The sequence below is a fragment of the Protopterus annectens genome, chromosome 2.part0, assembly GCF_019279795.1.
Source record: "Protopterus annectens isolate FY-2018-M chromosome 2.part0, PAN1.0, whole genome shotgun sequence".
Classification (NCBI taxonomy): Eukaryota; Metazoa; Chordata; order Ceratodontiformes; family Protopteridae; genus Protopterus; species Protopterus annectens.
Genome location: NC_056728.1, coordinates 1,770,595,754 through 1,770,623,541, shown reverse-complemented (window position 1 = coordinate 1,770,623,541; position 27,788 = coordinate 1,770,595,754).

Below are 27,788 nucleotides of genomic sequence, written 5' to 3'. Positions count from 1 at the left end.
GATCAGTGGCAGTACACAGTAAAATATTGTGTAGCAGTGCACTGCAGATAAATAAGTGGCAGCATACAGTGAATAAATGAATGACAGTGGCAGTGGTACAACAGGCACCACACTCACCTTTGGTGCAGAAGGCTGTGGGTTCTATTCTCATATCAATTAGATCAACTACTGACAGTATGGTGTAACATGAATGAGAGCACTGCACTCTTCAATGTGCCTTCCTTTGGATAACACATTAATCTCCATCTGCTTGATTTTGTGGTAGCTGAGGTGGATCTAAAAGATCCCATGACCTCCTATCAAAAAGAGTAGGAGTATTTCATTTATATACAAAAAGAACTCTTATTTCCAACATATTTACAAATATTTACAAATGTACAATTATATGAAAATCTATATTCTCATATTCATAATTTCCCTTATAATCATACTAAATGTTCATCCCTAGTAGACCCCCCTCCTTTTTCCATAACCACCATTTGATTTTATTTAATATTCTTGCTAGAGTCCATTTACCATTAAATATAATTTCATTTATTCTTTCATTCCATATAATCCATATAACATAAAACAATTTGTATCTATTCTTTTAACATATTCTTTACTTCGATTCTTATAATATACATATTTAATCATATCAGTGTTTATTTCCTCCACCTCGTTTATATATTTGAAAAAACTTATTTACATAGTTTTCCCCATAATGTTTTACTCTTTTACAGTTCAAAAAACACATATTTTGTAGTTTCTTCTTCTTGACAGTATAAACATATTCTATAACTTTCCTTTTTATATGGCATATTTCCTTTTACAGGCAATTTATCTATTACCAATCTCCACAGAAAAAAAATCTTGACATTCTACTTTCTGAATACACCTTTTGCTTCTTATTTTTATGGCTTTATGTTCTTCGTCGATTATATTTTTCCATGGTTTTACATAGTAATGTTTTATCATTACACTCTTATACCATACTTTTCTATCTTTTTCTATATAATCAATTTTTATTTTCTACAAAAATATTATTTCTTAGTAACATTTTATTTCTTCATTTATATACTGTTTCTGTTTTACTATTTTTTGGCACACCCCCAAATTTATCATACTTATATTTATATAATTTAGTATTAATCTCTCATCTTTTTCATTTATTTACTTTAACACTTTGTACAAATTTAATGAAGCAGCATACACAACTGGGTTAATTAACCCTAAAGCTCCTTCCTCTTTATTTACATACAAAACTCATTCTTTAATCTAGAACCTCATATAAATGAAAAAAAAAGTGCAATAATTCCTCTTCAAATACTTTTGGCAACATAAATACACTTATTAAGTATGCTATTTTCCCATAAGTGCTGAATGTATCAAATAAACCTTTTTATGAATGATAATTTATATGTTCTCCAGAAAAGACAGGGTTGTTTTATTTCTTCTGTTGTTTTTTTTTTTTTCCTATCGAGTTCTGCTTATACATTTACTTTCGAATGTCATGCCTAACACAGCAATTTCATTCATTGTAAAATATATATTCCCTATCTTTACTACCTCACCTTTACTTTTCTCTTTATTTAAATCCATCCCCATCACCTCTAGACACTCATTTGTGTAACTTGTTATTTCTTCTGTTCAAAATTTGTTTTTTTGCAAATATTATAATGTCTGTATTATGTTAACAGAAGTGGAATTCTTAGCCCTTTGGATGTTAAATACCCCACCTCCTTCATTTTGTAATTTATTTTACATACTATCACATTCATAACTAAACCAAAGAGTATACAATCCATTGGACATCTCTGTCTTACACCACTCTTCATATGTACCTCTTGGCTTAATCAGCCATTTACAAGCATTTTTACTTTGTTAAGGCTATACACTGACATACATAATTTTCTAACTTTCTCACTTATAGTATATTATTTCATTATTACCCATAAGGTTTCATGTCCAACTGTATTAAATGCCTTATTAAGGTCTCCTATCATGACTCTCACTTCTCTTTTCTATTCATAATATCATCCACAATTTCTCTGTCATTAAGAATTCTTGTCAATCCTTCCCTTTTATATATATATATATATATATATATATATATATATATATATATATATATATATATATACATGGGTCTACTTTACATGGTCAATATTTCAGAATGTCGAAGACCATATAGCCGAGACCATATGATCGAAATTCAAAATGTCGAACATGTAATAAACAAAACACAACAATAACTTACCTTTGCATTGCTAGCGCCCCCTACTCCCCCCGTAACTTAAATACATCAACTCCAGGATCGCACTACAGTACAGAAGATGGAAATCTGTCCATTCTACAGTGCACGGAGATGCCAGTTCTGCATGGTCAACATTGTAAATGTCGATCATATGGTCTTGTCCATATGGTCTTTGACATTCTGAAATGTTGACCATGTGAAGAGGACCCATATATATATATATATATATATATATATATATATATATATATATATATATATATATATATATATACTATCTTCTATATTTTCCATTTTAGTTTCAAATCTGTTTTGTTTTATTTTCTTAATGATCTTATAAGCATTATTATTCAATAATATCGGTATTCAGTTTTTTAATTGTTTTCTAGCTTCCTTCTTCTATATGAATTCAAGTATTCTACTACATAATTCTTTATACATAAAACCTTCATTTAACCATTCATTCAAAATCTTTAAAAATATTTTTTGCCAGTCCCATAAATGTTTATGCAGTTCATATCATATTCCATCTGGTCCTGCAGCCAAATCTATATGTTCTTGTCCTAATAATTTATCTAACTCATTTAAAGACATCTCCTTCTCTGTTTATTCTCTTTTTCTGTTGTTTTCTACTTTACATTTTTTATTACCTTCTTTTTCTTCTTTAAGCATTTCTTGTTCATATTGAACTACACTATTCATAATCTTTTCCTGCTATTTTTCCTTTTACATTTTTATTTATCTCCTTACACTACCATCTTCCTCTACTAATCTGCTTGAGTAATTTGATATTTCTTTATTTTTCTTTGTAAAATACATTTGCTTATATAACAATTCTTGTATTTTTTCTTGATTTCTTTTACATAATTATTTTTCTTTGTCAAAGTACTTTCTATCATTATGTTCTAAATCTTCCAATGCATTATGTGTTCTTTTATATTTTTCATTCACTGCTTACATATCATATTGCCACTGTAAAAAACATTTTTTATATTTTTCCTTATCATCCACCATTCAGACCAGTTTTTATAAACTGTTCTCATAGTAATATAATATTTCCATAACTGTATTACTAATATATTTCCTTCTTCATTCCATGCTTTGTCATTTATCATATTTATTATTTTACCTATTTTATATATTCCTTGTTTTCCTTTATCTCTAGCCATACTGCAGGATGATCAGAACTCTTTCAGCTTCCTCCTCTTCTCTTATAATTAAACCTTCTGATAGCATAAAATAATCTATTTCAGTTCTATACATACTGCTTTTGTAAGTCTGTGAATTTTTGTCCCAGGGTTTTAACTTACCACATCTTATAACTTCTAATGTTCTTCTTATATCACTTCCTTTCTTTTTGCACTTGCCTCTTAAATCACAGTTAAAGTCTCCTATTGTTATGATATTCATATTTATCACTGCATAGTCTAAAATCTGATGAAATAAGCTTTCCCTTTCTTTACAGTTAGTGTAAGCATATAATGTTATAATTCTATATACTTGTTCTTAGCATTTTAAATCTACAATGGTTAATCTTCCCATTTTTACTAAACTTGCATCTAATATCTTTAAAGTATTTCTACAGAATAAAGCTATTCCAGAACATCTTTCATTTCCCAAATTTCCAGATTATCTTTCCTCCCCATAGTTTCGCTACCTGTAATTTTTCATTTGTTAAAAATTTTTTCCGAGATTCAATAACGCCTACACTAAGTGTACACTAAGTGTACACCATTCTGAATGAATAGACAACACAGACATAACTCACACCTTCTTCCTTGCAATTTTAGTTTTCCTACTGATGTTCTTGCAGCTTTAAATACTGACAGGGATTCATGGAGGTTACCACAAAGCGTAGACTACATGCACACTTAGTGTAATCTTTCTGAGTGACTAGAAAGCACAACAAATGTGATAAGAATGTTCTTGAGTGCATATTGTGCACACTTTTGTACACTTAGTGTAGGCCTTATTGAATCTGGCCTTTTGTGTTTTCTAATATAATTATGTCTACATAACATGTATTACACCACTCAAAAATTCCCATTCTTCTGACTATATTCTTACTACTATCCACATTTACAAAAAGTACTCCAAAATTTTCATTTTCCATTTTTCTGAGATTCATGGTTTCATAAGTTCATAGCTAATTGCTAGTCTAGATTTTTTAATAAGCCATTCTAAGCCTATCCAGTTTCCCTCCTAAAGGTGAGAATCAAGCACTGTATTTTGTGTCTGTGAGTCAAACACCTTAACGGTTATACTACCCCCCCTATGAGAAGTTGTATATATTCCTTTTCATCCATTTCCTTTCATTTTTCTTTTGCACTTATCCCTTTAAAATTTCTTTTTATTTTACCCCTTTACCATAGATTTTTTCTTTTACTACCTTCCAATTTATGTCTTCATCAGTTATTTCAGAACCTTCTGCTATGCTCTCTTTATTATTTTTTCTCATCTAATTTTTCTGCTATTTCTCTAGTTCTAAAATTTCTTCTCTTTGTTCGTTTTCTTCTCTTTCATTTTCTTTTTCATTACTCTTATTTTCATTTTTTTCAATCCTACAATAAATGTTCAATTTTGTTACATTTACAACATTTCAATTCACATTTTTGCATCTTGTCCCATTTCCCCACACATATACCATTTTCTTTTGTCACAGTTACTTATCAAATTTCCTTCTTTTCCAGAAAAAACATGTTTAGGGTTGCCCCCAGTATTGTACAGCACCCCTATTCCCCTCCACATTTATCATGCTTGGTATATGTAGAATTTTTTTCTCTTTCTATTTTTAACACAATATTACAACCCCAGCCACCAGTCCATAAATCCCTTTCATCACAAACTTTGCTATGTCTGATACTTCTTTACATAAAGTGCTCAAATGTCATATCAAAATCTCTCTTTCTACCTCTGTTTGAAATTATATAGGAATTTGTTTCCCTGTTAAATGTTTTATCACATAAAGTTTCCATGGGTTATAATCTTTCTTTTTTTATATTTTCCAAGAAAATTTTTCATTGAAAAAACAGCCTCAAATATAATGTCACAAAATATTTATTTGTAAATAAGAATAAATGCTCCTACTTCATGTGCTTTTACACCCAAAGGAGCTATTAAATTGTCCCACATTTCATACCTGTCCATTTCTTTGTCTTCTTTACTTTGAATCGTTACTAAGTACTTCCATTTTTCATTTTTTCTGCTTTCTTTTCTGCTACTCCCCTTTTGCCTTCTTTTACATTTTCTGCATATGTTGTCCTTCCATCTCACCACTATTCTTCAAGATTGTCTCTTCATCTTCCTTTTTTATTTTCTCCATTATGTCTCCACAGAAAACATCCCCTTAATTTTCTGGCTCACTATGCATCACTATTTCTTTAAGTACATCATCCTGCAACCCTCCCAACTGGAGGGTTGTAATTATACATCCATCATTTGCTGATTCATCTCCATCAAAAAGATTTCTTTGAAACATCTCCTCAGAATCCTGCTCAAATTCTCTGCTCCCGATATTTGCTTTCTACTCCATTTCTCTCACCACTCCATCATCTCCTTCTCTCAACTTATGCCTCCTTGTTTCTCCAGACTGCCTCTGCACTTGGAACAGGAACAGGAAGTGCTCCTGCAAAATAGGTCCAGCTTACAAGAATGATGAGTAGGGGAAGTTCCCCGATGCCTTGGCCAATTTTCCTCTAGTTGTATAGATACCACCTCTGGTGTCCCCTGAAAAAAGGCTACTAACCTATTGGGACTAACTCAGTCAACAAAGGATAAATAAGCATACAGTGAATAAGTGAGTGGTAGCATACTGTGAATACATGAATGGCAGCATATAATGAATAAGTGAGTGGCAGCACACTGTAAATAATTGAGTGGCAGCATGCAGTGAATAAGTGAGTAGCAGCACACTGTAAATAAGTGAGTAGCAGCATACAGTGAATATGTGAGTGGCAACACACTGTACATAATTGAATGGCAGCATACAGTGAATAAGTGAGTGGAAGAACATTGCAAATGTGAGTGGCAGCATACAGTGAATAAGCGAGTGTCAGCACACTGTAAATTAGTGAGTGGCAGCATATAGTGAATAAGTGAGTGGCAGCACACATATTTTTCTCACAATGTATTATACTTTTCCATAAATCATTTCATACTACCACTATTCATTCTTTGGAAATGGCAGTCTGTTCATGAATTTGCTCCTCTCCTAGTATGTATGCTTTGCTCATTTTCTCCATTCTTGCCTACATTCAATATTGTATAAGTGACAAGCATGACTCCAGTTCTAATGCACAAAAGCTGCAGCCATTAATTTCTCCTCCGCATCTGGACTGGTTATTCACTGGGGAACCACCCTGAAAATGAGGGAAGAGCAAGACTGGAAGCCATTGGTGTATCATTTTCACAGTTTGATATTTAACTGGTGAGTGTACAAGCTTTGTAATGGAAATGTTATAAATGACAGTGTACAGCGATTTAGATAAGGAACACATAATGTTGGCATTCACTCAGACTTTGTCTTTTTCTGCAATGTATAATATAAAGATATTTTCTATAATTTTTAAAACCAGCAAAATAGCACATCCATTTTATCCTTTACTAAATCGGCAGATATTGATGGAGAAGCTCTTCCTGGCTTTAATAATTTGTTTACTCATAATAGTGCAGCCATGCTACAGTACTGATATACAATGATATCTTAATCACCCCTAAATCAAATAACCAGATAAAGTAAAGTATACTGAGAGCTAGATCTTACAGGGCATCACAGTTATGTCAATATATGAAATTCAGTTTTTTTTTTTTTGTATCAGCCTCTTAAAATATCCCTCTGATAAGAATGGAACATGTTGTTTTTGTAAAATGAGCAATACTGGCAGTCGTGAAAGTGTAGACATGAACTACCTTCTCAATGTTTAAAATAATACCGGGAGATGGAAAATTATCTTAAAAACTTCCAAATTTAGTCCTCAAAAGAACACATTGCTTATTTTAGATTAGGGTCATGATAGAGAAAAAAATATGCACATGCTGCAGTGTCGTGGGAAAAGGGTTTCAGTTAAAATAAGAAACAGATTATGTGCCTCCAGAGTTCAGAAAAAACACTAGTTGCTTGATTGAAAGCTTCAAGGTAGAGTGTATCTGCAGAAATTCTGAAAACACGCTGTCATTTCAGGAATGTGTGCTCATGCTTATTCACATATTCAAACACACACACACACACACACGCATGTAAACAAAACCATAGCTGATTCTGTATGCAGTCATATAGGTTATAACACTGTGAAGGAATTCTTCAAAAGACATTTAAATGTACAAAATGTGTATTTATGTGTGTCTGTTCATGTCTGTCTGTCTGCCTTTCATTCAGATTCAGAAATACATAATGCACCATACAATCCTGTTTGCAGTGCACAAAGCATCAACCTGAGGGATTTAAAGACTGCTGTATGACTACAGCAGTACAAAGGCATGGGTCTATGTTCAGCTATCGAAAACATAAACTCTCAAACAGCTAAATATCATACAGAAAACATAATTATTGAACATTATCAAAAATCAGTGACAGCGAAAAAAAAAAATCATCGAATGGCCATAGTTGGGCAACATCACGAATGCAACCAACTTGTGCCCACCACACCTCCTTAACTATATATATATCAACTCAAAGATCACACTACAGTGGAGAACAGGGCAAATTTAAAAGGTTTCCTTCACATACCTTATGCATCCCATTACTTTTGGTTGTTGGCCAACTATGGTCATTTGATGAATTATACTTTATGCTCATGCTCCCTGTGATGACGCATCCCTCTTTATCCCTAGCTAGTGATCAAGGAGTCTCAGTTCTCACCACTGACACCAGCAAGAGGTGGTTGCTAAACACATGAAACACACTCCACTGGGACTGGACTCTCTGTATCTCCAGATCCTAAACAAGACCCATCTTGGAGCACTGAGTGCCAGTTCCAAGTATCTGGCACTCACACTTGAATATGTGACCCCCCCCCACACACACACACACACACACACACACATACATACACACCCAGGAAAGCTGACACATATTCACCAACTGTATTCCCTCTCTCCAGATTACAGGGTAGCTGCCTCCAATCAAATACTCTAACATTCTTACAATGGGGAACCAATTATACTGTGTCAAATTAATACCAATGTGAATGATACAGTGTAACTGAAGCAGTAAGGCTTTTCGGAGTTGCCACAGTGACACTGAAATAAGCACAGGTACTCTCAAGATATTAAAAGTATTCACTAAAAGACCAGCCACAATGAAACTTTATAAAAATATTTAATAATGGATAACAAAAGTAGAAAACAGGAAAAATCTGAGTTTTTGGTCACAGGAAATATAAAATAACACAGTTGAACAGAATCTCACATGCAGAAAAAGAAATAATACTAAATTAATCTCACAGTACTTTTCCTAACTAAACTAAAGAAAAACTGTCCCTAGTTAACTCATTTCATATCGCAAGGCAAGATGTACTGCTGAGATGCTCACTTCCACAAGGCAAGATGAGATACTCCATGCACTGAACTGTACAACTACAAGTATTGAACAACTGAACTGTGATAACTGGCATAGACCTTTTATATCAGATTCCAAAGAAAAACAAAAACAAACTGCTGCTGCCTGTGTTCTGTCCTTCAGCTGATTATATGATTACATCACATCTAGTCACCTGACTCTGGCACAGTTCACATTCAGAACTCTAAGGTTCTGTTGCAGCATTTTTAACATAAGAACTTTTACAAATACATTTTAATACAAGCATCTGTAAAAGTCAATGTGACAGCCAAATGACAAAAGATTATTTACAAAATTTCAGCCAACATGCTGGTATATGCCACAAAAGAACTGTCGTACTTCTCTTGGTACAGCTGGCAATACCTCACGTCATCACACTGTCATCCTGTCTAAACCCACCTTCCTGTTTTGCTTCCATTGCCAATCTTTCTATCAATCACCCTGACTCTTTCACCTTTCTTATCCCTGTCTCTTTCTCTTTCATCCCCGCTACTACTCCTCTTACTGACCTATATCCTTAATCCTCCCCTACTAATACCCCCTCCTTACCCACCTAATCATCTTACCTATCTACTGTTATCTCAATCTCTCCACTATCAGAACTTTTTCTTCTTATTGTTTTCTTGATTATTTCTGCTTATACCCTGCCTACTCCTCCTCTAATTCCTGTTCCTTCTCTAGTGACATCCTACGTCATTAATGTCAATATACACATACTGAACCTATATACATTATCATTGTTCTTGTATCTCAAGTTATTACATCATGTTAACATCTTTGACTTGTGTAAAATAATATAACTTCTAAAGTACATTATAAATATTTTTATTATCTCTCTCATTACTACTTGCAAAGTAATGCTTAAAATGTTTAATTTGTATTGCTATTCATTGTAAATATGTGTTTTATGTGGAGCATTTCTCCCTGGGCCCCCCTGAATATGTAACTTCTGCCCAGTTGGACATTCCCAGTAAACAGCAAACAATAAATAAATAAATAAACTCTTCTCTTCTCTTCTTCCACTGAGCATATGCACAGATACCTGGATCTTTTTTCATAATCAGGCCTCTCATTTTATTTCATGTCATTTAAGTAACTAGATAATTACATTTCTGTTACAGTTATACACATAGTCACCCATATTTCACATATGCTTCAAGATATACTTTATAATTAATTACTCTGTACTTTTAAAAGTGTCAGTGTGTGTGTGTGTGTGTGTGTGTGTGTGTGTGTGTGTGTGTGTGTGTGTGTGTGTGTGTGTGTGTGTGTGCGTGTGTGTGTGTGTGTGTGTGTGTATAGACAGAGAGATAGATACAGATATGGAGAGTGAAAAGATATAGTGGCCATATACACGCACTGTCATTTTTTTTCTTGGAGTACTATTTGGAGAAGGAGTCTACATTCTATAAACAGGTGTCACACCCCTAGCTGCACTGGATGTGCCAGCTTAATCTGCTAGCCAATGTATGGCTACTAAGACTGGACCTGGTACTCCAAATGTGGCCTTGATCAGCATACAGTACAATGTAAAGATGGCCTAAGCATCTCATGACTCTGCACTCACAATTATGCACCTTGGAATTCTATTGTCTCTGATAATTTACTTTTCATGTTGCATTAAATGGTTTAGGTGAAGGGTAATTAGTAAAGCAAGCTTCTTTTTAGCTGCTGTTCTCCACAGGATCACTTGTCTTAGCCCGTTTGTTTTCCCCTACAACTTCCTCTCAAGGTTCATTAGTTTGCAGATTTTTGCAGTAAATCTAATCTACCTTACCTGGTATTTATGCCATACCACTCTGAAGACTAGCATATTTTACCTGTGACCACTACACTAATACTGCTGCTGTCAGCTATTAGCATGATCCAGCTGCCCAGTTCCCGTATGTTGTTTGGTACAAATATGTCAAAAAACATATGTCCAGACCCCAAACCTTGTGACAGGCTATGGTTACCAGCCATGCTCTGCACAATAGCCTTCACCAATTATCTGCCTCTGCTTGTAGTCAGTCAGCAAATGTGCTATCGTCCTCTCCATTTCATTCTACATCCTCATTAACCCTTAGGTCCCAAAGTCCTTATCATCTATATAATGTGAAAGTCCTTGTGGAAGTCCAGATACATTACATCTGGTGGGCTAACACTGACCATTTCAGTAGTAACTCAGTCAACAAACTGGCCTAATAACTCCTTCATAAGTAATAGCTTGAAATTTGCACTTAGATTGTATTCCTGGTGAGAGAAGGAGCAGAGTGCATTGATTCCTCACTGTTTCTGGTTGGTCAGTGGGTGTCTCTGCTCAGCATTCCTGATTGATCTGGTTGCTATTCAAGGTATCTATTAGGAAAAGGCTACAACAAGCCTACAGACCCTTGCATCAGACAAGACTATGGATCGCCAAACAGGCTGTGGCCTGCTTCACATCTTGGAATTGGTGCTAATGTTTTTTATTCTGGTGAGAGAAGAAGCAGAGGAGCATTGTATTCCAGCAGAGTGAAGCTGTGGTGAGACCAGTACCAGTAGTAGCCAGGCAGTAGTCAGTCACACGATTCCCCTCTTTTCATCATTCTTGACAAGCTAATTCTTTGTTCTCAGTAAATACTGCTTGATTTGTTTCAGCTTCAGAACATCTGCCTAAATACTTCATCCTTAAATTTTCACAGTCTACGTATTAGTTTCTCCTCAAGTGTTAGGCAGTGTCCTGTACAGACAGAGACACCCTGAGTGACATTTTTCCTGTAAGAGCACTCAATACTTTCTAAGAATATGAACACATATAGTAACATACTGAGAAATAAGTCAGATTCAGCAAAGCATCTTTCACTTGAAACTGTTAACATTTTCCATTGTCTTAAATAATATCACCACACTGCTTCTCTAGCTCTTCAGACTTTTTATTGATACTTTGTCTGTTACAGATTGAAGAAAAGATTCACATTGTACTGGATATAGTACAAAAGAAATGTTACACCTTTATCATAATGCATTTTCTGACAAAAAGTCAACCACGGGTAATCATCTCAGCTCTTGGGGACAGGAACACACATGAATCTCTATACAGAAGTTCAGTTTTTGATGTGGTGTATTTAGAATACATCTGGCCAGATTTAAAGATGTCACTAGCAAGTTACATAGGTGGAGTAAGGATTGGTAATCAGGGATCAAATAAAAATATAAAGTTTTAATTCTTATTTCGAAAGATGGGTGACAGGCAGGTGTGTACCCTAAGAATCCAAGTTGGTCAGTGATCACACCTCCAGAGAACAGAACAGAATATTATTCAGGAAAAATATGTGGGAAATATGAAAAATAAGACTAACGTTTAAAAAAAAATAAGACTAATGTTATGTCAAGAAATGCCAAGACAGATCAAGAGGGCATGATGGGTAAAATAATCAGATGGATAAAGATAATGGGCAAAGCTGTAATCTGCAGTAGTATAAAATAAACCTTGGAAGTGGAAACTGACATACAACATAAATAAATGACTAAAGGTTATTAATATAGGCATTAGAGAAAGATCTGGGAGCCTATACTGGCACACCTCCAACTTCTTGTATTCACTGAGCACTGATAACACATGCAAAGACACAAATATTTTTGAGCAAGTTACATGGAACTTTCTGTTATAAATCCTTGGGGTGTTTTTGTGTTAAGATATATGCTAGAATACAAGGAAATGTATCAGTCACCAAATTTTATTAAGAATGACGAAGACAGTCTCAAACACACTGGTTAACTGAAAACTAATTGAAAAGAACAAAATAACCAGCGTATGGCGGAAAACGCTTTAATAAAACAACGTTAAAAACAAAAACAAAAGCAAGTAGGATTCTAAACCTTCATTTAATTCTGACCAATTAGCTAATCCTTTCAAAAATTATTTGGTATCTAGCAATATATAGTTTACTTTATCTATTAGAGGTCTGAGTTGCTTCTCTACATAAATCGAGGTGGACTCAGTGGCCCAACCTCTTCCAGAAACTATCGGTCTCATCTGAGGGTTGATGAGAGATTTATGTACCTTGGAAAGCCCATAAATTATGAGTATTTTAGGATAATTGACATGTAGATAATCATATAGATCTTTACCAATCCTCCCGTCTAGCAGAAGATCATAGAGGTATGAATTCAACCTTCTTGTCATAGAGGATACTTGCTCTGAATCACATTTCTCATAAACACACTCATCAAGCAACATATCACTCATAGCTTTCACATATGCTAAAGTGTCCATCACAACGATGGACCCGCTCTTATCTGCTGGACATATATATATATATATATATATATATATATATATATATATATATATATATATATATATATATATATCATCTCGCTCTATCAACTCATTCAAAGCAGCCAATTGTTCCTTACTCAAATTGTGAAAGGCTTTACGTCCATGTTTCCCATCACATTTATTGAATAGTTCATAAATCTCATCTTCACATAACTTTGAAAATGTTTCTACCAGGGATGGATTAATAGGTACAAACTGGCTAGGTTTTTTGAACAGTGCCAGCATTTCTAAAGATTCACCATTTATCAATCTCAGTGCTATGTTACGAACAAACAACTTCAAATCTAGCAAAACATCTGAAACAATTGATTTCCTAGCTGGAGCAAAAGAAAGGCCTAAATTCAACACTTCCCTCTCTTCAGGGCTAAGTGCAAGTCTTGTGAACATTTAGTAGGCACAATCTGCAATCCCAACACACACACACACACACACACACACACACACACAGGCACACACACTTGCACGTGCATACACAAAAACACAAGCCCTCAATTGTTCATGAGCAGTCCAGATTACAGTGTTCTATATGATTACTTTATTCAAAGCTTAGACAGATGGGGTTACTCTGTCATAATCTTTGTAAAAAGAGGCTGTGTTCTGCTTACATGTTTCAAAATCCTCTACATAGTTAGCAGTATATATGTTTCAGACATTTTTGTTGGAGCTTTAAATGCCCAGAGGTACATCTGCTATTCATGAAGTCATGATGTCACTTTCATTGAGCCAAAATATGTTTTAAACAACTTAGAGAATGGACTAGCTCAGGGTGTTTATGGTCACTGGGTGCACAGGTTCTATCCCAGCACTCAGTGTATACAAGAAAGAGAAAATTAGCACAGAAAAGGTGTTAGCCTCTTCGCTAATTTACCTGCTACATATCTGTATGTGGGAGATGTAGCATCCAGTGGAAAATTGTCATAGATTAATAAGACATACAGACTGCACTGAAGGCAAACTAAAAAAAGGACTTAACTGGAGAAATGTGGTGTAGCAACAAAAAGCACTATGCCACTTTGTTGCCTGGATATTTTTATTTTATTTTTATTTATCCTTTGTTTGACCAGGTCAAGCCCACGAGGCTAGTAGTCTATTTCCAGGGAAGAGCTGAGGTGGTATTTATACTACTAAGGGAAATTTGTCCAGAGTATTGAAGAAGTTCCTCTACTCTTTTCAGTAGGTGCCATGCGGTCCTTTACATCCACTAGAGCTATCACCAACTTGAGCAGATGGGGCTTTAATATCTCCTCTGAAGGACAACACAGTCAGGAGTGCAGCACTCCCTTTTGTCTGTACTACAGTGTCAGCAATTGATTGACCTGGGGTGAGAATAGAGCCCACAGCCTTCTGAAGCAAAGGTGGGTGTATTCCCTGTTGCATCACTAACATTAACATTGATGTACCTAGTTAACAAATATAAATAATTAAATAAACAGGAAGCAGCAGGTGTTTTTGTTTGTCTGTCAATTAGCCAGTTTCATTTCAAATTGTATTACTAGTCTGAGTCTGATATCAATTGTTTAACTTCCCCTATAAGATAAACGTCTAAAAGTGAATGATTACTAATGTGTACTAACGCCCAGCCCTAACCCTGCCATAATCCAAAACCTACACCTTACCTTAGGAAAGAGCCTTTCCATAACACTACCACTCCATGACATTCAGAAAAATATCACGTATACCAGCAGACACACAGCACTGAATCTGTCCCCTTTCTAGCCCTTACTCTAGTGCTATTGAGCAAACACTCATACACATTCCCACCCCTAAAGCCCAAACTTTCAATATATCCAAAAGTGTCAGCATTAAAATCCAAGTCAACACCTTAACCACAAGCACTCGGTCCTCCTCCTTTCAACATCTCAAGCACTAAACAGTGTGCTTTTGATGGGTTTCACAAGCACTTCACTCTGTCAGTGAACTGACTATTCAGTTGTGTGTCTTGTACAAGATACATCTGTTGAAATGTAATGTATGTGTGAGTGCAGTAGTCTGGTTGCTTTTCAGACAACTGTTAAATATTTAAACATAATTTAAAATCAAAGAAAAAGTAAATATATTTACACAGGCATAATAATTTTAAATCTAAACATTCCTATGCAGAACAATGCTCTTCATTGTGACTTCATGTTCAGTATTGAATACAGACACTTGTTTTCACAGTTTGCTTATTGTTGCATTAACTATTTTATTACAGAGTACTATAGTAGGATATATTTCATATTACAAAGTGCTATAGTAGGATATATTTAATATGTCAGTGACTACAAATATAGGCTATTTGCAAGATGCCTCAGTTTTGCTATGCAAATACATTTTATTGATGTACATACATGAATATATCTGCAACATTCTTGTAATAGAAAACTACAGTGAGTGAAACTGACAATGTCAAAATTTCCTGGACAAGAATATCTTAATTATACATTTACACAGGAATTAATACCTTTTAAAATATATATTAATTAAGGGAATTTCAGTAATAATTTTTAATCCCTCCCAAGCATGTTCATACTGAACATCTGTTTTTTTTATTCTATAAGGATCGTATTCTGTTGTTCAGGACATAAATTACTGTGACAGCATTGTTTGAGGCCTTTCAGTAACTCCCTTTTTGATTTTTTTCATCAGTTTAGCACATCAGGAACTTTCAGTGTTCAGTTCATGGCTGTACTGCACTACGCTAAATTTAGTTAAAATGACTTTTGGCAAGGGAGTATGAGTGTGTGCATTGTCATTTCATATTAGAATAGCATGTCATACACATTATTTTCACTTGCTGTTTTTTTTATATTGCTGACTATATTCTAGATGCCCAAGATTGTGTGCTATTATTATTTAATGCAGTGGATAAATGTTTAGTCATCATTATTAATGATTGACGCAGATAAACATATAGTCACTTGACTGATAGGCATAAACAACATTAGCACCCTTTTAGTTGCTTAATAATACTTACAGATATTATTACTATATCAGGGACAGAGAAGAGGGGAAGCAAAGAAAGGAAGAAAGAAGAAGATGATGAAGAAAATGAAGAAGGAAAAGAAAAAGGTAAATAGAATGGGGATATATGAATAAAACAATAAAATATATATTTTTTATTCGCCCTGCTTCCTCTAGTTGTATTATCACCTTCCTACATTTCTTGACTTGAGTAGATATATATTACAAAATATTTAAACATGTGAGCCTTATTTGGATCCAGTGTTGTTATATATTGACAGTAGCAATGAGATGTGGAAAATATACTTGTTTTATTTACTGCTATATGAGTACATAGAGTGACTGTATATTTTGTGTGATTGTTTTTCCCCATTCAAACTCGAAACTTTTGTAAGTCCATGAATGTCTGTCTCAAAGTTTTACTTACCACATCTTATAACTTCTAATATTTTTTCTTATATCATTTCCTTTTTTCCCTCTTTTTAATCAGAACTGAATTATCTTATTATTATAATATTCATATTTATCACTACATAGTCTAAAATCTGATTAAAAAAATGTTCCCTTTCTTTGCCATTAGTATAAGCAGATAATCTTATAATTCTATATACTTGTTCTTTCCATTTTAAATCCACAATATCTATCCATTTTTGCTAAATTTACGTCTAATCTTTACTATATTTCTAAAGAATACAGGTATTCAGGAACATCTCTCATTTCCCAAATTCCAGATTATCTTTCCTCTCCATAGTTTGTCTGTTTGTAATCTTTCTTCATTTGTTAAAAAAATATATGTCTTCCAATATAATTATATCTACATGTATTATACCACTCCAAAATTCTTATTCCTCTTAGTCTATGTTTAATACTATTCACATTTACAGAAATCACTCTGAACATTTTCATTTTCCCTTACAGTCATGGTTTAAAAGTGCATAGCTGATTACTAAGCTAGCTTCCTAAAGGTGAGAACCACACACTGTACTCTGTGTCTGTGAGTTGAACATCTTAACCATTATACCAACCCCAATGATTAGCTGTATATTTCCTTTTTCATCCATTTCCTTTCATTTTTCTGTTATACTTATTCCTTTAATTTTTTTTTCTGTCATTTACAATTTTTACCAGTAGAATTCTTTTTTTTATTTTGATTCTTTCCAATTTATGTCTTCTTCATTATTTATTTGAGAACCTTCTTTTATGTCCTCTTTATTATTTTTTCTCATCTAATTTTTCTTCTATTTCTACAACTCCAAAAATGTCTTCTCTTTGTTCATTTTCTTCCCTTTTTTCCCTCCTTGCTCTTATTTTCATTTTTGGAATCCATCCATGAATGTCCAATTTTGTTACATTTCTAACATTTCAATTCACATTTTTGCATCATGTCCCATTTTCCAACAAATATAGCATTTTCTTTTGTCAGGGTTACTTATCAAATGTCTTTCTTTTCCACAAAAATAAAAATGTTTTGGGTTGTAAACAGCATTTTGCAACCCCCCCCCCCATATTTATCATGCTTGGTATAAGCATTATTTTTCTCTTTCTATTTTAACTCAATATTACAACCCCAGCCACCAATCCATAAACCCCTTTTGTCATAAACTTTTGCAATGTACAGTACTTCTTTACATAAAGTTTTCAAATGTCCTTTCAAAGTTTTTCTTTCTACCTCTGTTCAAAATTGTACATGTATTGTCTTTTTTTGTTTCCCTGCTAAATGCTTTTATCACATAAAGATTCCATGGATTACAATTTTTCTTTTTTTTTTATATTCTCCAAGAAAATTTTCCATTGAAAAAACAGTTTCAAATATAATGTCACAAAATGTCTCTTTGTTAATAACAATAAATGTTCATACCTCATGTGCTTTTTACACCCAAAGGAGCTAGTAAATTGGCCCACACTTCATACCTGTCCAGTTCTTTGTCTTCTTTACTTTGAATTCTAACCACATACTTCTGGTTTTCATTTTCTAGTGCCTTCTTTTCTGCTACTCCACTTTTGCTTTCTTTTACTTTCTCTGCATATGTTTTCTTTTCCATCTTACCACTGTTCTTCTGTATTGTTTCTGCATCCTTCTTTTGTATTTTCTCCATAATGCACCCCCGTGAAACATCTCCTTAATTTTCTGGCTCACTCTGCACCATCATTTCTTTAAGTAAATCATCCCATAACCCTCCTGACTAGAGGACTGTAATTACACATCAGCCATTTGCTGACTCATCTCCATTAAACAGGATTCTTTGAAACATTTCCTCAGAATCCTGCACACACAATATCCTCTTCAGTATTTGCTTTCTCATCCATTTCTTTCACTACTCCCTTCATTTCCTTCCTCTATTCATCTGCCTCCTTGTTTTTCTGGTCTACCTCTGTACCTGGAATGGAAACAGGAAGTGCTCCTCCAAAATGGGTGCCACTTGCAGCAATAACAAGTTGGGGAAGTCCCTGATGCCCTGGCCAAATTTCCCCTAGTAGTGTAAATACCACCTCAGATCTCCCTTGAAAAGAAACCACTAGCCTAGTGAGACTAAGTCAGTCAACAAAGGATAAATAAATAAATAATTAAAATAAATAAATACATTTCAGTATTTCCATTCCCATTTCTATATACCCTGAATATATAAATACTGTACTGAAAGCCTTTGAATAGTTCACACACACATACACACACACACACACACACACACACACACACACACACACACACACACATTAAAAATGTGATTTTTATTTTATCTCTAATATCCTTCATACATGTTATTACAGAAGGATCTAATGTATGAAAATGTTATACTTTATAAACAAAATTGTTTATCTTATTGGTTTAACTATCTAAGGGTTCTATTGTCTTATCATTTGATCACATTACACATAAATATGAGCTAAATATGTATGAATGGTTACTTGTTCATAGAATTAGATTATTTATATTAACAAAAGCACAAACTATGAATGAAATAGAGTTGAAGACTTATCCAGAAATATCAAACTATATAAAACTTATAATAATGAATAAAAAATCAAAATCAGTTTTATCTAAGTAATATGAAATGATGTTACCATGCAAAATAATTATTCCAAACTCTTAATGGAATTATTTAGAACAGATTATCTGAATCTTATTGAAATGGATAAGACTATTATACTGGACTTAGTCAAAAAGATAGCATAATACTTACTTTTGAAAGATTTGTATAGAAGTTTTTTCAAAAACCATTGTGCTCCCTGTCGAATTTGATGAATATTTAAGAGAAATCATATATACAATTGCAGATATATTATGGAGATCTAAGCTGATTGCCAAGATTGTTTTATGACTGTAATCTGCTATCAGGCTTTTGGTTAAAATTTCAATTATTGATCAAACTTTTTTGTTCATATACATTTCATTGAAGTCATTGAGTGTGCATATTCAGCAGAAAATCCAAGTTGCAAGGAAGCCTGGAAGAGCATTTTCATCCTTAATAGACACTGTCATGTCTCCTGAGAAGAGTATGCTTGTTAGTAACAAGAAAAGTTTAATTACTAAATATACAGATTACAAAGTAAGCTGTATTTGTGGCTTAGTATGCAACTTATTAGTTTAATAACTCAAAACTGCAGGTTGCTGCTAAAAAAGAGAACGTAGCAACATTTATTTGTTTATTCCTTAATTCTTAGCACCACTTCAGTTTCAATGGCAAGTACTTTCCATTTCTAAAACTCTTTACTTGTATTTAGAAAGTTGTCAATAGTGTGTGCAGTCATGTACCACCTTCTGGTTTCCTTTGAGGCTTCAGTTCATTTCTACACATTCTTCTAGCTAATCATACCTCTGTTTCTCAACACAACATATAAATACTACTATGCTGATTTGTCAGAGGTGCAACTTTATTTAGATTGGTGCAATGAGTATTGGCGTTTGACTTTGGGTTTCCATTCATTGTGAGCACTTGTTTTCCCCTTTGCAGTCTGTGCCTCAGAGATGTCTATGTTTTGATACTCTTGTTAACCAGATAAGCCCACTAGACACATATTCTTTTGCAGGGGTGACTTAGGAGCACCTTTTTGTCAAGTAACTTGCTTAGAGTCACACAGCAGGCACCTGGAGAGCTCATTAAAATGTCAGAGCCTCAGTCCTCAGTGGTCACTGTCAGGTGGATCTCCTGATTGTTACACATCTTCACTTTATTACTACTGAACTGTATTTTATTTATCATTATATGGAACAGTGACTCTTAAACATCTGAATGCTATGTGTTCCACTTATTTATAATTTCATTACAGTATAATGTTAGTTTGTTGCTAACTTTTTTTTTTTTAATTCAACAGTATGGTTGGTATCTGCAGACATTGCATTGTTATACCTTTACTTATGTTACACCTCTGCCCCAATTCACAGTGCACTATTGAATCAATAAGGTGATATTGTGCAGGAGGTGTGATAGAGGTACATATATTCAGTTCAGTAATGCAGTTTCAAATGTTTGTTTTTGTAGACATTTCACGGCCATATCTTGCTTTATGTCACAGGTAGAACTGTTTTTGTTACATGCATGTGAGAGGCATTGCTGCCTCAACTCCCCACGACTTGGTGGAAATGCTTGTTTATATGTGCAGTCAACATGTGGTTTCAACATTAGATAAATGTGGTTGCTTTAATAATTCAACCTTTTGGGAGTATACCATTTTATTTTTACTGGAACTGTGATTGCTATATGTATGTGAGGAAGTCTGCAAAACCCTCTCAACCCCCCTGTTATTATCATTTCCTCATCCCTTGCCATTTGCTTACATTTATTATTATTTATTCCACATTTATTATTGTGCTCTTTGGTTTATTAAATCATCATTTCTTTCGTATTGACTGTGATCAAACCCTGATCTACAAGCACCATTTACAGGTTCAGCTCAATGTTCCAAAGTGAATACAAAAATGATTAAATAAACAGTCATAAAAATGAATACACAAACAGCAATGGTAGGTCTTGCAAAGAGAGTATATGTTGCATGTTATTTACAGTAGTGCTAGCACCTTGATTTCAAAAGTATTGTGGTTATTTACAATGTACACAATAGACTGTAAAGTTTTATTTATCCTTCGTTGACCATGTTAGTCCCACTAGGCTAGTAGTCTCTTTTCAGGGGAAGCCTACTGTGGTATTTTTAGTGCCTAGTAGTCTACAGGAAATTTGACCTGGGCAATGGGGAACTTCCAACTGGTTCATGGAAGGGACCATTGGAAAATTAAAGAAGCAGACAACAGACATAATGTTTAGGGATTCTGAGTGGGTGGTAGCACTCTTAGAAATACTATTCCATTCAAAGTCCCTAAACACAGCTTCTGTTCTTACATGGACTACATGTGGACATCACTCACATTTCTTGTCCAGTTTAGTCACTGTTTCATCCTTATTAGGCCTAGGAATATACTCACCATGCTTCTCATTTCTCCCCGATCACCCTAACAGATGCATATAGTGATAAAGTTCCCTCAAAGAGGAACCTACCCACATCCCTTAGGCTCTACATACCTGCATCTTCCACCTGTCCTACTGGACCTACTTACTCTCCTCCACTTTCCTTGGGCCAATTAGGATGAATGACAGTTGCCATCTAGTTTATACATTGTAAAGTGACATAGTGTAATATGTTTAACTTAGCTTTTTTTATTTTATTTCTTCACTAGATCTCCTTATTTATACTGTCTGCCAATGGATGTACTGCTTTATTACAGTAGTCATACACAGCCCACATGTAGGATATATTTACTTATGGTGATGCTGGCAGATTCACTCCAGCTCTACTTCAAGTATGAACTTCATCACTGTGAATAAATCCCAGCATAACCCACACAGCACCTCTGTATTATTGTTGAAATACACTGCTTGAGTATTTCTCTGGTTACAGTTAATACACATTAGTCCAGCTGGCTGATTTTCTCATAATTTCTGTATAAATCACTCACATCAGGACAATAAGTTACGTGGCAGATGTTAGAGCTTATATGTTATGAATTTAGTTCACTAAAATATACTGATCTGTGTGAATAGTTATTAGACATAGTGCCCAATCAGTCTGATGCTGGACTTACCTTACTAATGACAGCCCAGGGTACTATTTCACACATCCTACTTCTCTATAACTCCTTCTCTCCTACCACATTTCCTACCCAAACTAACTCTGGTCCTTGCATACCTCCTACTACAACTAAATAACTCTGGTCCTTCTCTTACCTCTGCCTTTATTCATGATAGTTTTGCTTAAATCCTTATCTTTGCAATCTTGTTTTTATATTCTGCACAGGCATACCTAAAAATGTAATTTGTGAAATCAACAATGAATATACATAAAATAATTACTTCATGTACAGTAAGTGTATTATGCTTGTGAGACATATGTTCTATCATGTGTATACTAAAGTGTTACTATTTTATGTATACCAAATTGTCTTATATATACCATATTGTCGTTTTGTAATTGAATAATGTTGTATGTGGAGCTTTTCTCCCTGGGCCTCTGCTGAAAAAGGATTTGCGTTCAGACAGACTTTCCCAGTAAACAAATGTAAAATAAAATAAAATAAAATAAATAGTAATGTGATAAAATGGCAGCCTTGTTAGTCATTCTTAAGCTATTGCAGTCATTCATAGCAATTGTTTTGTGTATGATGTACATCATATTTCTTCTTTGCAAAAGTGCCAGCATTTCCTCAGGGCTATTCTGGTTAGCAAAATGAAAATAAATAAATTAAACAAGTAGTTCACACTTCCAGTTCTCATTTGTATTTGCTTCAAGCCACACTTACAAACTATAAGCTATGACAGGCATCAGCATCTAGAGGTGAAGTTATTACAACACGGTAGCATCAAGTGTAGGCCAAAGCTAAATGGCACATTAAAGAGTGATAGATCTATCAGTCAATCATTTTCTAAGCAATGGAACCACCTTCAAACCACTATAATAGTTCTAAGTATTCAAAAATTAGAAATCTTGAGTTTTTTGAAGGCTTGAGTAGTGCCATACCACTGCACAGTGGGGAATATGACTGCCCCCATGGCTAACCTTAGGCACAGCCAGGTGTGCCACTCAACCAGGGAGGTTTTCTAACTTTTTCTTTCCCATTTTAACATTCTGTAGCAGTCACTGCTGCAGCTGTTCTTAACTTCTGGCCTTTCTGGTCAGCTCTACCCATGACTTAGACAATGAATCTCAGACTTATAAAGGCTCTGTGAGACTCTGTCATCCATTGTCTGAAATGCAAGTGGGGTACTTACGTATTATCGCAACCAGATTTTCGTGGTTGCGAAATTGCCATGCTGGCATGAAAACAACTGCCGGAAACACCATAAAGTGTTAGTTTGACATCCTTACTGATTAGAAACCAGTTTGCCTTACTTTCAGGAAGAGTAACAGTTGTACAAGCCTTCTTCCTGTTTGTCGTGCAGTACACACGCACGCTTCAATTGTCATGGCTGTTGTCATGAGAATGATTCAAACTGTTGACAGGTCTGCTTAGAGACCTACTCATAATCGTGTAGATCACCCTTCTGCATCACAAAAATGTAAACCAGACAAAGCAGTGTAATGTTACATTTCTTACATGACAGTATTACTTGCAATTGTTGTTATGGGGATTTGATTTTCATAGTTTGAATTTTTTTCTAACTCCTGCCATACTTCTCCAAGTAATCTGCAAAGCACAACCGCTACTGGTCTTCCCCTGGGAAGTCACATTGGTTAACACTGCATGCTTGAGTTAATCAGGAATAGGTATGGGAAGAAGGAACTGACTGAAAACAGAAAAGCTGCTCTTCCGGACATCTCCTTTGCTTAATTTTCAGGGGATGATAAGCAGACCGCAATCAACAGGACATTAGCAGCCATTCTTAATCAGGCGTGCATCTGCAAAGCAATGCACGCAAGACAGGGAGATGGTTTCTTAAAATGTTCCTGTTCCTAACAGTCATGTATAGTTTTTAGCCACTTCTGAGGAATTACAGTAACAGTGGTAAGTGTTTCCTGCACTCGGATCTGTGGAGGTATGCGCATTTCGCGACCGTGAAAATCTGGTTGCGATAATACGTAAGTACCTGCAGTGGGTGTGTCCAACCAGAAATCTGGGAAACTTTGAACAGTTGAAGGTAATAATACTAACAATGTAAGGAGTGTGTGTTTAGTGGCATCATGTGGAATGGTCCAGCTTGTAGGAGTTAAGTTTTGTTTTTGACCCTGTCATGCAATCAGATATCACAGCTCCCAACTCTACCCGATTTTACATCATATTTTTCCCTTTTCTTATTGTCAGTGGAACACAAAGAAAGGAAGAACTCTTGACCTCCTGTAAAATTATATGTTTCTAATTTATTGGTCAATTATACATATTCTTTGGAATGTCGATTCAAGTAAATTTATGACCTGAAAAGAATTTTGCCAAACTGAGATTCTGTGATTAGCTTTGACCGTTTAACGCAACTCTTCTTTTGTAACTTATTTATTTATGAATTACCAGTCAGGATCTGTTCCTCTTGAAATTTCGGGTCTATATTAAATCAGTAAATGCTTAAAAAAGCGAACGCTGATTTATCGACCCCATGTAAGTGAAAGCTTACAATCCCAAACACTCAGAACAGCAATTTTTTTTCCCTGGGAAAAAAATCGCTGTTCCACAAAAGAAAAAACTAAAAATAAAAACTTTAAAACATTACATAAAGTAGGGGGCTTTGTCTCCCAGAACCCCCGATGTGGGGGGCTGTGCCCCCCCACACTTCTCCGACTTAAATATACCAACTCTGAGATTGCACTACAGTGAGGAAAATGGCAGAATAGCGAAGCGGCCAAGCGATTTCTTTCCCAGGGAAAGAAATCACTTATATGCCGTTTCGCTATTTTGCTGTTTCTTGCTTTCAAGATCGATCAAGACACATTCAAAGAATTGCGTCTTCGATAATATAATAGGAACCCAAAATTTCAGTCAAACACCTTGATTCTCATTTTTTACACTATAATGTAACCCTGTCATTCTATTCACTTTTTAAATTAAATATTGTAACACATAAAAACTGTTCCTGGTTTTAGTTTTTTTTTGTGTCCAGCCTTATTTTTGGCCTTATCCTTGATTCTCAAGAAAAGAAGTTGAGAGGTATGCTGGATATTCATACCTCTCAGCTATAACAAATGATTTTGCCTCATATTTTCAGCCTATTAACCATAAATCAAGACATTTTTCTGGTATGTCACTTGTAACTGTAATCACAAAATAATGACAGAAGTTTGAGTTTCAGGCTTCATTTATTTTGGAAAATGCATGGTAATGCCGAACCCACTATTCTTTAAGGCACATTAAAACAAAATGCTACCATGAGGCCCTTATTTATTTTATTTTATTTTATTTTATAAGAGTCTGGTATCTGAGATGTACAAAAAGCATTTATAATTGTTGAGGTTGTCTGTGGAGGAAAATGACTGCTGTTGACTCATTCTTCTGGCTTTGCAGTATTAATATAATTTAAATGAAACAACTTGGAATACCTTAATGTGCGATTATTGTTTATGAGGAACAAAGATGAACTACACTACATGGCCATCGCTTTTATTGCAATCAGACATCTGAAGTATAGACAGAAATAGGTATAATTGTTGGGTGGGGGTGGAGGCAGTGTATGAATAAAAGTAACTCACACTTTTGCTGTTTGCTTAGTTTAAATTGACTTAATTCAATTATTTATTCTATAGTCATTACAGTGCCCTGTTGGCCTGTTAGGGTGTGTTGAAAGGATGCAGGAAAAAGAAAAGTTGAAGAGCAAGACTGAACCTCTTTCCTTGGTCATGGTTCTTGTTCATATCATCATTGTACGGAATGGTGGTTCTAAAAAAATCCAAAGAACATCTAGAAACCCCATTAATTCGTCTGATAGCCCCCATATCCCCTGGCTTAATTTGGGTGTGGTTGGTGATGAGGGGTGGTGGTATAATGGTTAAGGTCTTAACTTAACAGATACAAGGTAGTGGGTTTGATTCTGACCACTGGTTATTGGCTAGGCTTGTAATAGTCTGCAGACTGATTGCCTACTATTTCCCGAAGAATCTATGAACCTATTTCCTTAACAGTACTACAGAGTACTTTTAGCTAGTTTCAGTTTGTTCAAAGGATACAGGAAAAAGTAAAATGAAATGTAATAAAAGATTGAAAAAGTAACCTAGATGGCATAGAAAGACCAAGATGGGGGAAAATGGGGGTGGGGAGCACTGGAGGAAGTGCATGGGGGAAACAGTGGCAGTAGGGAACACCATGGAACCCTTTGCCCAGGGTAACATTTCACCTAAGGCTTTTTTTTCATGTCTTCATGTGGTCCACCAGCTAATGAGTCCATATTGTGCCCCAACAATAAAAGGAACCTAGAGCTGCCACTGCTTGAAGGCCTCTAGCTCTGAGACAGGAAATTTGTGTCCTTAAATGCATACGAATACACAAATGTATTCATATCACAGAAGTCTGTCATCTATTAAGTCTACCCAAGAGTTACAGTTAGCACCAAAGCATTCGCCTATCCCTTCACCTCAACTGTCCTTTCCTTCATAAACCAGTTTGGAGTCTTCTACTGCACCACTGCCTCAGGCAACATATTCCGGAGCTATAGCAGCATCCATGTAAAGTACTAGTTCATAGCAGGATTGTTTTCACCTTCAGGTTGCCAGCTACATCTTCCTGTTTTTTTTTTTCAGATTAAAATCTGTGCATACTCTATCTGGTCTTAAACTATCAGCTAGCCTAGATTTCTGCTGTGTATGCACCCATCTTTCACTAGTATATAAAGTCTACTAGCCTTTCTTTCCCAACTCTGTTTAAATTTTGCACTGGCAATATTTCTGAGGAGGTCACAAAGCTCCCCACTTTCTGCAGCACTCCTTCAGTTCCTCTGCACTCTGCTGTAACCCTTCTACTGACTCCCCTGCCAGATTATTTGCCTCCAATGGAATCATATGTGGCCGGTCCTTCATTTCTTGGCAGTCTTTAACAATCCCTGTTATTTTACATTCGGTTCAGCTCCAGGACAGTTTCCACTAAGAACAAATGTTTCCTGCCAACATACTTCTTATAATGCCAACCCATTTATTAGTTCTTTCCATGGTTCCTGGCCCCATTCTCTTTCTCTCCCTTTATCCTTCTTTGACCTTTCTAACCACATTCTTTATTTTTCGACATAAGGTCCCCTTTTCTGCTATCACTAGCTAATGGCTCCGCATCATGACTGTCCAATTCCCCTTACTTCCACATTTGACAGGAACTGCACTATGTCTTCATTACCTCAGCATTTCTAATCCCACTGTGGTTTGCCAGACCCCCTACCCCAATCTATTTGTCCATTCACCTACTTTGAATCCTAGATCTCCTGTCATAGATCATCTGTCCCATCTGCCGTAGCCCAGTTATTCCATCACTCCTTGCCTGTTATTTATTCCCATTACCTCTGCCTGCTATTCTTCTTTCCCACATCATACAACTGATTCCCTGCATTTTCCACAAGCACATGACCTCTGACCCTAAGTGCGTTAACTGTATGATGTTTGGTAAACATTCATAAATATGGACATTTTAAGTATAACATACTAAAATTTTCTCATGCAATATCAAAGTTAAGATCATGTGTTAATGCTTCAGTAAGGAATGACTGACAGTGACTGTCTTGTAAAAGGTGATGTGAAATACATTTAAGCAGAACAGCTACAAACTTGACAGATTATATAAGATTTTTTTCATAACATGT